The sequence below is a fragment of the Canis lupus genome, chromosome 29, assembly GCF_011100685.1.
Source record: "Canis lupus familiaris isolate Mischka breed German Shepherd chromosome 29, alternate assembly UU_Cfam_GSD_1.0, whole genome shotgun sequence".
Classification (NCBI taxonomy): Eukaryota; Metazoa; Chordata; class Mammalia; order Carnivora; family Canidae; genus Canis; species Canis lupus.
This window is the reverse complement of record NC_049250.1, coordinates 41,847,385-41,860,239: the sequence shown is the minus strand read 5'-3', so window position 1 is coordinate 41,860,239 and position 12,855 is coordinate 41,847,385. Positions and strand designations below refer to the sequence as shown.

The 12,855-nt window shown below is 43.5% G+C and overlaps 1 protein-coding gene and 1 long non-coding RNA gene across 6 annotated transcripts in view; both read right to left on the bottom strand.

Annotated features, from left to right (window-relative positions):
• The window catches only part of CPQ (carboxypeptidase Q), a 339,320-nt gene that overhangs the window by 269,860 nt on the left and 56,605 nt on the right, over positions 1-12,855 (bottom strand). The gene's annotated exons all lie outside the window — the stretch shown is intronic.
• LOC119866760 lies at positions 3,022-8,303 on the bottom strand. The gene is made up of 2 exons (XR_005381285.1): positions 7,977-8,303; positions 3,022-3,249 (listed from the first exon to the last, which is right to left on the bottom strand). It is a non-coding gene; the product is annotated as an uncharacterized LOC119866760 (long non-coding RNA).

Below are 12,855 nucleotides of genomic sequence, written 5' to 3'. Positions count from 1 at the left end.
TAATATGACATATGACTCAGAAGGTTGTTCAACTCACTTGACCAGCTGGTACTAAATCACAAATTACTTAAAAAGATAGCTTTTTATCCCTTCTTTCCCACCCTAAGAAGTCATGATTTTCACAGAATGACACTAATTATTTATAAAGAATATGCATTTCAGAAAGCTCCCATTGGGACCCATGAAACACATATTTATCTCTTTACAAAGCTGTTTTGATATGTTGTTAAACAAGCTTCATGGACATAATATAAAGAATGGCAGTGCATGGCCAAAGTTCTAAGAAGCCAAGAATCTTCAAAAATCCAACTTTTGACAAATAGTTAATGTGGTGTCTCTGTACCACAGACAACTCCCATCAAGTTACTCACTTTATTTTTATTTCACTTTTCTAGCAACAATGGGAAAAGGTTTGGTAGAACGATAGTTCTACCAAGAACTACGGGAAGTCAGCTTGCTTGTTTTCTTTCCTCCTTTACACAAAACACTCTTAAAGAATATGAAGACTTCCCACGCGTCTCGATTTATAGTACTTGTTCATCACCAAAACACATCACTATTCTTCAGATAAAACTTTTGAAGACATTGTGTAATTGTCCTACAATCCTGTTGTCTCACTTAGAAGAGACGTGCCATCTCTCCTCGTCCAAGACTTGCCCAGATCTTCCTGATTAGGGAACAGAGTTTCACAGCCTCCAAGAAGTCACTCAAACTGCCAGACCACTGAGCATCCAATTTGGTGGAGCAATCTGAGTGACGAGGAGAAGACATTCGGCAACAAAGCCCAGATGCAGTGACTAAATAAAACTATAAAAAGAAAGTAGCCGGCACCTACTATTTTGTGGCTTTAGCCATGCAGTCATGAAATATGTCAGTTAAAAGCTGAAGTATCAACATGTATTTGGCATACTTCCTTAATCTTGCAAAATAGAGAACTAGGTTTTTCTGGAAGGTTAACAGATGTCATTAAAATATTAACTGTTACTTGGAAAATCCTTTTAAAATGCACTGCAGGTAGGAGAGAATTCTTGCTTTCATTATAGGCCCCATTATAATGGACCCTTTGAGCTGGCTCCGTTCCTACTTCTGGTTCCCCTATCTGGACTCAATTTGTACTTTTACTTTAAAGCGACTACAGATCTATAAGCATGTCTCCACCAACATTCAGAGCTCAGAATGTCATTTATAACCTAAAAAAAAAAAAAAAAGAAAGAAAAGAAAAAAGCAATGTGCCATTATAAAAAGTAAGGACGCCGCTCGCTTTTCCACGTGATAAATAAATAGTGTAAACATAAAAATAAGAGTCCAGTGAGACAGACTTTGAGATTCATAACTTTCTGAAACCTGGAATTACCTTAACGTTTGACTAGTGTTATTGTTGGCGTAATACAAGAACTTTGTTGATGGTTTTCAGTTGTTCATAATGAAGAACAGATTCAGTGGTCCACCCAAGGGCTGTCCCTGCAATGGGGTAATTTTGGCATCTGGATTGGAGCCACTAGAAATGAAGCCGAATTTCTATAAACTTTCATGGGCCGCTGCAGAATTAAAGTCATAGGAGGGTGGTACTTCACTACGGTCTCTGCTCCAAGTTCTGTTAACAAATGAGAGCGTGATGGCGTCCGGAAGAGCCAAAACGCAGCCTAGACACCACAGTTGCCGATGCAGATCCCCAGTAGAGGCTATAGGTCAAAACCTAGGACTGCAAACAAGGAAGAAGGGTTCAAATTAATTGGTTTCCTGTAAGCTTACGGTCATCTCTGACTCCTCTCTCCTTCAGCCCCCACATCTAATTGATCCTCAAATACTGATAATTTTACACTTTTAACATTGATTGAACTCAGGTTCTCTGCTCCACCCCATTACAGTCTCACATCAGGCCTTGTGTGTGGGCCTGGACTGAGGGCCTGCTGTGACCCCATCCTCTTCCACCCACGGACCACTGCTGCTACCCCAGACTCCACCCCGGCTCCCCCAGACTTTACCTCCATGGAGCTGCCTGAACCACTGAACTGCTGGGAAGACCGATCAGCCTACGTCACCACCCCTGCCCTGCCCCTCCCCTGCTCTGCTGAAAACCATCACTTCAACATACCATTCAAAGCCAGTCCCTCTCTATAAACACAATCTCCCTTTTCTTCTAAATTCCATCAATCATAAGCTTAACAGGCCCCGCTCTCAGCATGCCGGTTCACTCCTTGGCATCTTTGTTCGCGCTACGGTACATCACGTCTGGTTGATCTCATTCTCCCAACTCCATCATTTGACTCATACCTGTTTATCCTCCAGGATGCCATGTAAGACTCTCTTTTTCAAGGAGCATTCCCTGGCTTCTGATCTCCTGTCTCATTTCCCTCCTCGCCACCCCCGGGGAAGGCTGGCTTATGAACCATCTTGGCTGGTCTTCCAGCATATCCTGGGCCTATCTGGGCCCTGCACAACTGAAACTCTTCCTGTTTATGGCTCCCTCCACTACATAAACTGTGATCTCAGGGATTGGAGCTATGTGCATTTTTACTTGCATCTCCTGGGCCTAACAGTGCTGGCGTAGGTGCAGGCAGTCGGTCAATGAACACTCCTGGAATAGCATTGCTCCAAGTATGGTACCACTGACTGGCCTAAAGCATTTCCATAAAAGTGCAATCTTACCTTTAAAGTTTGATAGCACTTGGCCCATAATAACTCAGCAGTCTGATTCTCTTACCAGCCAGAGCACAGTTGCATTACAATAACCAAGCAAAAAAGGCCTTGGGGCAGTCAGAATAGGAATATAAATTCTAAGTCCGAAAACTCAAGGACTTGAACACAAGAAACCATGAGAGACAACAAACCAAAAGGAAGAGATAAGGTTGGAGCTGATAGCACCACGGAAAACAATGTCAGAGAGACGAGTATGTAAAATACCAAATGCCACGGAACTTTCTGCAGCACTGGAGATGTGCTGTATTCGTGCTACCACAGCGGCCATGAGACACGTATGGCTATTGAGCACTTAAAATGTGACTAATGTGACTAAGAAACTGAATTTTTAATGTCATTTATTTTCATTTGAACAGCCATGTGTGCGCAGTAGCGACTCTGTAGAACTCACAACCGCTGCGGGCTCAGCCGTTATGTAGCCAACAGCGGAAAGCACCTCCGCTGGCCCTGAGGACGTGGTTTCATGACAGCAGTAACAGATGTGACAGGCACGGTGATGACCTCCAGCAGCAGTCACAGACCAACTGGGCTGAATTCAGTATCCATCTTCTGGGAAGGCAGGGTATGTAGAAAAAGCATTTATGGAAGGTTTTTGTTCAAATTGAATAAAATAAAACGAGGCCACCTGAAGACTTAAGTCTGCTACGTTGGTCTGCGTTCTGACAAAGGAACCACTCGTGTTCTCGTACTAATCGGCAGGCTCCCATTCTCTTCTGTGCTCTCAGTTCTCAAAGGTGGTACCTGAAACCTCCCGGAACACAAAACCAGTGTCCTGGCCCCACTCCGGCCTTCTCTGACCTCCCTATTTATGACGCACCCCGCTCCCCGCTCCCCGCTCCTACCCCTCTTACCTTGCTTCACCTTTCACAGGATCTGTCAGCCTCCAGCTGTCCCTACTAGGATCACATAAGCTTCACGGGCAGGTATAATATTTTTTATCTGTTTTATTCATTAATGTCACCAAAGTGCTTGAAATGCTGCCTGACACACATTATATGAAATTCACACACACACACACACACACACACACACATTCATAATCACAAATACATGTGCACATGCATATAGTGAATGAAGGAAAAGAAACCAAAAAGAGGAAGAAAAATGAAAGTATAATATGCCCCATTTCCTGATCATTCTCCAAAAATGTATACTTTCAAGGAACTTGTGTATTTCTGTAGGTCAGAATAATTGACAATGATAATAATAATAATAATAATAATAATAATAGCCATATTTGGGTATCTATTGTTTATGCTGATGGCCGGAGAAATTGCAAAGTAGTCATTAGGAGGATACTGATGTCCAGAGACATACATTTACAAAACTAGTACACGTTGAAGCTGAGATTTGAATCCAAGGATCGTGCTCCTCCTATTAACTACACTGCTATCTTCTTTCATAAATGTAAAATAGAAAGGCTTAGGGTTTTCATTTTGAGACGAATAAAGAGGAAAAGTAAATGGGTATGTAAAAAGTCTGCCTAAGTTATCACTTATCCTCCTTAGTCTACCCAGGATCTGACTCCTTAATCAAAGGCCTACTATCACACTAGGTCCCAATCCATTATCAGGGGAGTGGGGAGGGAGACTCCACTCTAGGACAAGAGTCATCAGACTCTGAGAGTAATGAAAAGGATTAGGATAGTTAATTCTGAAGAAAATGTGGGACTGAAACTAAGAATGTTCACATTATAAAACGACTCTCTCGGCTACAGCTGATTCGATCATAAAAACTGTAAAAATCCTCAGGTGCCTTTTTATTCTCCACACCTAATTTTTTAAATCGATCAATTTATTTTTTAAGCGACTTACCCTGTGCATAATTACTGCTGTGGTCTCCTTGCAGAGACAACAGATGCTGGCTGCTGTTGTGTTGGCTCACATCATTTTTTCTATGAATAATTTGATAAAAAGACTCCAACCTTGGCATCTCCTGACTGGATTCCTCCCAAGAAAAGTTAAGAATAGGAAGAGAGTGAAGTGAGAATTTTTATAATGTCTTCTGTTATTAAAAGGAAAGAAAAAGACTACAAACAGAAGAAACATATCTCTGGGGCTCAATTCAATATGGTATGTTTTAAAAATTGATTCTGATTTCAGAAGACTTAGCCTCCAAACAGGAAATACTCCAGCCCCACCCAAAAGGAAGCCTAGCTTCTAATTCTCATCGCATAATCTTATACTGAGTACACTACGCAACACAACTGGGTCCAGTGGAATGGCTGGTTTTTCCTGAACTCATTATGGAGAAGGGAAAACAGTTGTTCTTGGACACTCAATGATTTGGCTTGAAGTGGTAAGGAAATTGCAAATTCACAGCAAGATGGATAAAAGCACATCAGAGCAGTCCTTTTTTAAGTGTCCATCTGTTTATGGAGAATATTATAATTGTGCAATGTCTTTCTCGTGAAAAAAACAAGTCTTAAAGATTCAAATTCATTTGACAAATTTACTGCCCTCCTACTGGGTGGGGCGTCATACTGGACAGTGGGAAGAGCATGAATTTGACAAAGTTCCAGTCCTGTTCTTAAAAACTGGGAAATCTGGGCACCAAAAACCATAAGATACCTAAAGAGGTGAAAGACTTATACTCTGAAAATGACAGAACATCCAATGAAAGAAATTGAGGAAGATGCTAAAGAAATAGAAAAACATTCCCTGCTCATGGATTAGAAGAGCAAATATTGGGGTTTTGGTTTTTTTAAGATTTTATTTATTTATTCATGAGAGATACAAAGAGAGGCAGAGGGAGACGCAGGATCCCCATAGAGAGCCTGAGGCAGGACTCGATCCCAGGCCCCCGGGGTCACCACCCAAGCCGCTCAACCACTGAGCCACCAGATGCCCCGAACAAATATCATTAAAATGCCTCTACTTCCCAAAACAATCCATACATCAAATGTGATTGCATTCAAATTAACACCAGCATTTTTCACAAAGCTGAAACAAACAATCCTAAAATTTGTGTGTAATCAGAAAAGACCCCAAATAGCTAAAATAATGTTGAGAAAGAAAACCAAAGCTGGAGACATCACAATCCTATATTTCAAGCTCTATTACAAAGCTATAATCACCAAGACAGTGTGGTACTGGCACAAAAATAGACACATAGATTCATGGAACAGAACAGAGGACCCAGAAATGGACCCTCAACTCTATGGTCAACTCATCTTCAACAATATAAGTAAGAATATCCAATGGAAAAAAGGCAGTCTTTCAACAAATGGTGTTGGGAAAACTGGACAGCCACATGTGGAAGAATGAAACTGGACCCCTTCTTACACCACACAGAAAAATAGACTCAAAATGGATGAAAGACCTAAATGTGACCCAGGAATACATGAAAAATCCTAGAGGAAAAACACAAGCAGCAACCTTTTTGACCTTGGCCCCAACAACTTCCTACTAGACTTATCTCCAGAGACAAGGGGGAAAAAAAAGCAAAAATGAACTGTTGGGACTTCATCAAGAAAAAGCCCCTGCACAGCAAAGGAAACAATCAACAAAACTAAAAGGTAAGCTATGGAATGAGACAAGATGTTTGCAAATGTCTTATCAGATCAAGGGCTAGTATCCAAGATTTTTAAAAAACTTGTCAAACTCAACACCCAGAAAACAAAAAACCCGGTCAGGAAATGGGCAAAAGACATGAACAGACATTTCTCCAAAGAAAACATATAAATGGCCAACAGACACGTGAAAAAATGTCCAACTCACTCACAATCAGGGAAACAGAAATCAAAATGACAATGAGATGCCACCTGGAATGTGTCAGAACGGCTAAAACTAGCAAGTCAGGAAAAAAAACAGATGTCGGCGAGGATGCGGAGAAAGGGAACCCTCTTGCACTGTTGGTGGGAATGCAACCCGGTGCAGCCACTCTGGAAAACTGTGTGGAGGTTCCTCAAAAAGTCAAAAATAGAGCTGCCCTACGACCCGGCATTTGCACTACTGGGGATTCACCCAAAGGATACAAACATAGTGATTCAAAGGGGCACCTGCACCCCCGTGTTTACAGCAGCAGTGTCCCCAGTAGTCAAACTATGGAAAGAGCCCAGATGTCTACTAACAAATGAACGGATAAAGAAGAGGTGGTCTGTGTACGATGGAATATTGCTCAGCCGTCAGCCGAGAGAACTAGAGTATATCACGGTGAGCAAAATAAGTCGGTCGGCCAAGGACAAGAACCGTGTAATCTCTATGTAGAATTTAAGAAGCAAAACCGATGAACATAGGAGAAAGGAAGGGAGAATAAAATAAGGATAAAAACAGGGAAGCAGGAAAACCACAGACTCCAACCTACAGGGAACAAACTGAGGGCTGCTGGAGGGGAGGTGGGGAGGGGGATAAGGTAACTGGTGATGGGCCTTAAGGAAGGCACCTGACATAATGAGCGCTGCGTGTTCTGTGCAACTGATGAATCACTAAATTCTACCCCTGAAACTAAGATGAATTTAAGCAAAATCTTTTAAAATTTTTGAAAATACGGAGGAGAAAAATAGGTAAACAAGAACTTTAAGAAGAGCCCAGGATGTCGCAAGTCTAAATGAATGGACAAAGTAAAACATCACAAAATAATAAATAAATTCTGACTGAGGGAAATCTAGGAAGCGTCCTATGGGATGAAGCTTCAAGTGAGCCTAAGAAGACTTTAATATCCTGAAAATGAAGAAAAGGGCATTCCCAGGAAAAGAACAAAGGAGGGAAGACAACAGTGGATGAAACAGCTATTCATTTACCGCCAACAGGAGGATTCCTGCCAGGTCCCAAAACAGACAAGGAGACACTCTACAATCTTCTAATTTTCAACCAAGATATTTATGGATCCCTATTCTCATTCTATGAGTTTCAAGAAGGCAATGAAAACAGTCTTCTTGAAACAATTGTCAGGAAAAAAAATGTTAAAGGTCAAGTATCAGGTGAGTGAAAGAAAGAAGAACAAGAGGCGAAGCGCACCCCCAAACGACAGCCGCAGGTGCATGACCCACCCTCTCCAACTACCTCCTGAGATCTGGCTCAAATTAAACCAGGTCTGTCACCCGGAGAGCAAGTCCAGACCTGACTTCATCAAAATCCACGGGCACAGTAAATTATCACCATCTCTAGAGAGGCAGCTGCCTGCCTGACAGAGCAGGGCGCCACGGGGACACCTGAGGACGAGCCACAAGCTAAGTGACTCGTCTGCTTTGACCTCTAAAATACAGAACTTGCACATTTTCTTGTTTCATGGAGAGGTGCCCACCGCAGGACCCCTGTGTTTAATTCGACCCATACCGTAGCACACGCAAGCGGCGTGGGGACCCGACTTTGCGACACACGACGGCAACGAGCGTGGAACACGGACCGATCCTTAGCAATCTGATCATTTAGATTGCAAGGTGCTTCCATTGGTAAGGCCGCAGTATGCAAGGCAGCCACACTTTGGGGGTACTTGGACTAATTTTAGGGAGCAGCACTACCGCGGGCCTCGGTGGTGTCGTCTGAGGGTCCGGGGTCGTGCTGCCTCTGCTTGGAGCTGGGATCCGAGGAGGGAGCACTGACAGACAGGGGAGGACGCCAGGGAGGAGGGGGAGGAGGAGACCAGGGACACAGGGTGAGGGAGGGAGGGGGAGGAGGCTGCAGTGGGCCCGGTGACATCACAAGGGAGCCCTGTAGCCCGAGACACTACTGGGGATTTACCCAAAGGATACAAACATAGTGATTCAAAGGGGCACCTGCACCCCAATGGGGACAGACACGGTGGCAAGTTCAGAGTTTCAGAAATACGACCTGCCTGGTGTGAGGGAAGGCTTGGAGGAAGCCACAGAGGCTACGGGGCCATTTGGGGGTAAGTGCCACATGCCGGTGGGGAGCAGAGGTTGACGAGGGCAGCACGTGGGGACAGGCGGGCTGGACACATGACTTCGGGCCCCCGCACTGAGGGGACACCGCTACTGCGACGGGGAAACGGCCCCACCGGCTGTCGGGCTCCATCCCCAGCCCGCCCCACCCGCGCAGCGCCCGCTCTCCTGGGGAAAGTCCTGTGCAAACTGGAATTCAGTTACCGGTTCACTCAGAACAAAGATTTCTGTTGTTGTTTGATTTTAAGATGAATCCTGCCTGTGAGACGACGATCGTCACCTAAAGCGTCTTTGTATTTCCCATACGGCGTCATGCAGCTTCCGCGTGGCCTTACCAGTCGCATCCGTGTCCCCTAACCTGGCCCGCGTCCTGGCCCCCGAGCCCCCGGGCCCCGACCTTCCCAGCCTGCAGAGGGGCAGCCACAGCGGGCCGACCCCACCAGGGTCCTCGCGACTACGGATGGGCAGCAGAGCTGGGGCCGCCCTGTGTGCCAGGAGGCGTCACAACACGACACGGGCAGGTGTGCAAGGGCTCCGGACGCACACCAAGTAGATGCAAGCATTATCACCTGATTTGTTTAAAACTTCACTTCAAGGCAACCACCAGGAAGAAAACAAAACTGATGGATACGACCAGCAAGTACGGAGGCCACCATTGTGTCTGGGAAGCCACCGATGCTGGGCCGAGGGTGTGGGGCCCAGAGAGCAGGAAGCTCAGGAGCCAGCGCAGCTTGGCTTGTGCTTTAAGAGACCTTTTCCTTCGGCCACAAGGACATGTCCCGGATCAGGACTTCCCCAGCCTGGATCCTGGGATGCAAACCACACTTGAGGCCGAAGCAAAGATGCTACCGACTTTACATATTTATACGCAAAGCAAACAAGAAATAAATCGTAAGAGGGGCGCCTGGGTGGCTCGGCTGGTTAAGAGTCTGACTCTTGGTCTCAGCTCAGGTCGGGATCTCAGGGTCCTGGGGTCGAGCCCTGCGTCTGGGTCTGTGCTATGTGTGGAGTCTGTTTGACACTTTCTCTCCCTCTCCCTCTGCCTTCCCCCTGCCCCCACCTCTAAAATAAATAAATGAAAGAAGAAAGAAAGAAAGAAAGAAAGAAAGAAAGAAAGAAAGAAAGAAAGGAAGGAAGGAAGGAAGGAAGGAAGGAAGGAAGGAAGGAAGGAAGGAAGGAAGGAAGGAAGGAAGGAAGGAAGGAAGGAAGGAAGGAAGGAAGAAAGATCTTAGGGGCTCCAAGCCATAGAAATTCGGGGTCTATTTGTTACTACTGCAATACTGAGTGAGAGCTGACTAAAATAGGAGCCCCTAATTTAAAATTTCTATCAGAGTATTTCACAATCTATAGCTGATGACAGATAAAATATAGAATGAATATATTTAATATCTTAGGGAAGACTGTGCAGTGAAAATGAGGTAAGTACTTCCTTCGTCCTATCACACATCAAAGTGATCAAGTGATCAACAGCAAATGGTAGAAAACCAACAAATCTGAAAAAGAATTTAGCGAGTGTCGGTGATTTAACACAGGCAGACCAAATGACAAAGAGTTTTAAATAAGAGAGAACCCCTAGAGATCATTAAAATACAGTCTCGGTGGCTTCGGTTAGCAAACCCACCTGATGTCACTTCTAAAAGAAACAAGCAGCCCTGTTGTAGTATTAAATAATTCTATACAGTTTCGATAGATTTCAATATTTCATATCTGAATGTGTTTTCCCTCTAAATTCCATCTCCAAAAACCAAGAGCAAAAATGATAGGAAGTGGTGTGCTTATGTTTGTATCAGGTACAAAATAATGTTATTATAGTGTTATATCAGAGAGAAAAAAATAACTCTATGACAGCTTGGCATTCCAAAACGGGCTTTTCCATTTAGCTATGTTTTGAAATGTTAACTTCCGATGCTGTTCTTAGAGAAGCAAAACTTGGAGGGAAAATACCATAACAAAACGGAATTTTTGTCCTCAATAAGAAGAAACCTGACTCACTTTCATAATTCAGTTTGACACAGCAATTTGCCACTAGGAGATTCTAAAGACATGATGGAAATATCAGAACCATTTTACACGAAAAATCTCCTGATGCTATTTATTAAAGTCCATCGGCTGGAAGGACACAAATCCAACTGTCAACGTCGATCCCATTACAATTACAATTCAAAGCCATCACCTGCGCAGTTTAAGCAAGAGAGACTTAAGCACAAGGGTATTAACCACATTTACTTTGTTCGACATCATGTATCATCAAGGAATTGCATATTAAACAGTGAGATGACTTGACGCCCCCCTTAGAATGGCAAAAATCCAAAACACCGACAACACCGAATGTTGGCGAGGATAAGGAGCGGGAGATGCAAGATGGTGCAGCCACTTCAGAAGGTTCTTACAGAACTAACTAAACTCCTACCGTATGATCCAGCAACTGTACCCATTGGTTATTTACCCACAAGATTTGAAAACTTACATCCAAAAACTGCACACAGATATTTGTAGCAGCTCCGTTCTCAACCTGCCAAAACTTGGAAGCAACCAAGATTTCCTTTACCTAGGTAAGTGGATAAATAAACTGTGTTTCTTATAGACGGTGGGATATTATTCAACATTTAAAAGAAATTGGCTATCAAGCCATGAAAAGACAAGGAGGAGACTTAAATGCATATTTTTCAGTGAAAGAAATCAATATAAAAAGACTCTATGATTCCAATATGACATTCTGGAAAAGGCAAACTACGAAGACAGTACACAGATTAGTGGGTGACAGGAGTGAGGGAGAGAGAGATGAATGGGTAAAGCACAGAGGGATTTTTAGGGCAATGAAACTATTCTGTACAATGCTATAATGGTAGGTACGTATCATCATACATTGGGCAAAACCCGTAGGATGTACACCACCAAGACTGAACCCCAGTGTAAATTACGGGTTTGAGTGACAATGTGTAGGTTCATTAATTATAACAAACGTACCATGTGGAATGGGATAGAGTGAGAGATTTCCCTGTGGGCGGGGACTAAGTATATGAGAACTCTCTATACTTTCCCTTCAGTTTTACTGTGAACCTAAGCTGCCCTAAAAAAAAAAAATTTATTGACTAAAAATATATAAAAATATGTTCAAAAGAAAGTTTATGGCTGGTAAAGCCTGTAATCAGGAATGCTCCAGTGGGGAAGGTCTCCTTTATGTGGGAAACACAGACTCCAGCAGAGCATTGAGCTCACACATTCAATCAACATACATTGAGAGTTTAATTATGTGCTAAGAACGGTCCTAGAAGACTCAAAAGTAAATAAGACAGATACAATCCCTTCTCTCAAGGCATATCAATGAATACTCCCCATTGGTTAATTCTGTTTCCATAATAATTTTAGTCCCTGTATCAAGTTTTCTTTTTTTCTTCCTATATCAAGTTTTCTTACACATGTGAATCAGTATTCTAGAATGATTGTAACACTCTGGTTGCAGCTATGACAAATCTTTTTTCTAACTGCTGAGATCAAACGACTTTTGGATTTTCACACTTACAAGTGATAGAAAATCCCAATTGGCTTAAGGAAATTTCCAAATGGCTTAAGGAAATGTGTTGGCAGGGCACCTGGCTGGTTCAGTTGCCTAAGTGTCTGACTCTTGACCTCAGGTTAGGTCTTGATCTCAGGGTCATGAGTTCAAGCCCTGTGCTGGGCTCCATGCTAGGGGTGGAGCCTACTCAAAACAAAACAAAACAAAATGTGATGAGTAGATGGGCTGGCATTAGATAGTTCCTGGCTCCTGTTATTGCCCCGTTTTCAACTTAAAAATCTGTGTGGTGCTTTGCCCCTTCATTGTTCCATGTTCCCCCAGACCTCATATCCTTATTATACCGCCCGAGAAAAGAGGGAATGTCTCTTCCAGAAGTTCCCACAGGAAAAAAAAGAGAAAGCTTCATTTTTCCAGAAGATTCAGGAAACAAATCTGTTTAAAACCATGTGTTTCATGCCCACTCTGAATTCAAAACTATGGTCTTGGGTATGGGATGTGCTGACCACCTTACGCCAAGCAAAGCCCACATCTAGACTTGGATAAGGGGCCAATCCCAGCCAAACCATACAGCTGGGAGTGGGTGAAGGCCACCTACTCCCAGACGGAGGGAACATGGATTCTGGGTAGCAAACAACAGATGGCCAACGCAGGAGCGAGCTCTTGATATTGTCACAATATGTAGTACAGTGCTGTTCCCACATTCTGAATTCAGCGTATGTTTGCTGTGTTGAATAGACCATATTTTTCATGATCCACTTTGGCAGAGTAAAGAGCCTCTCCGGCCATTCATCCCCAA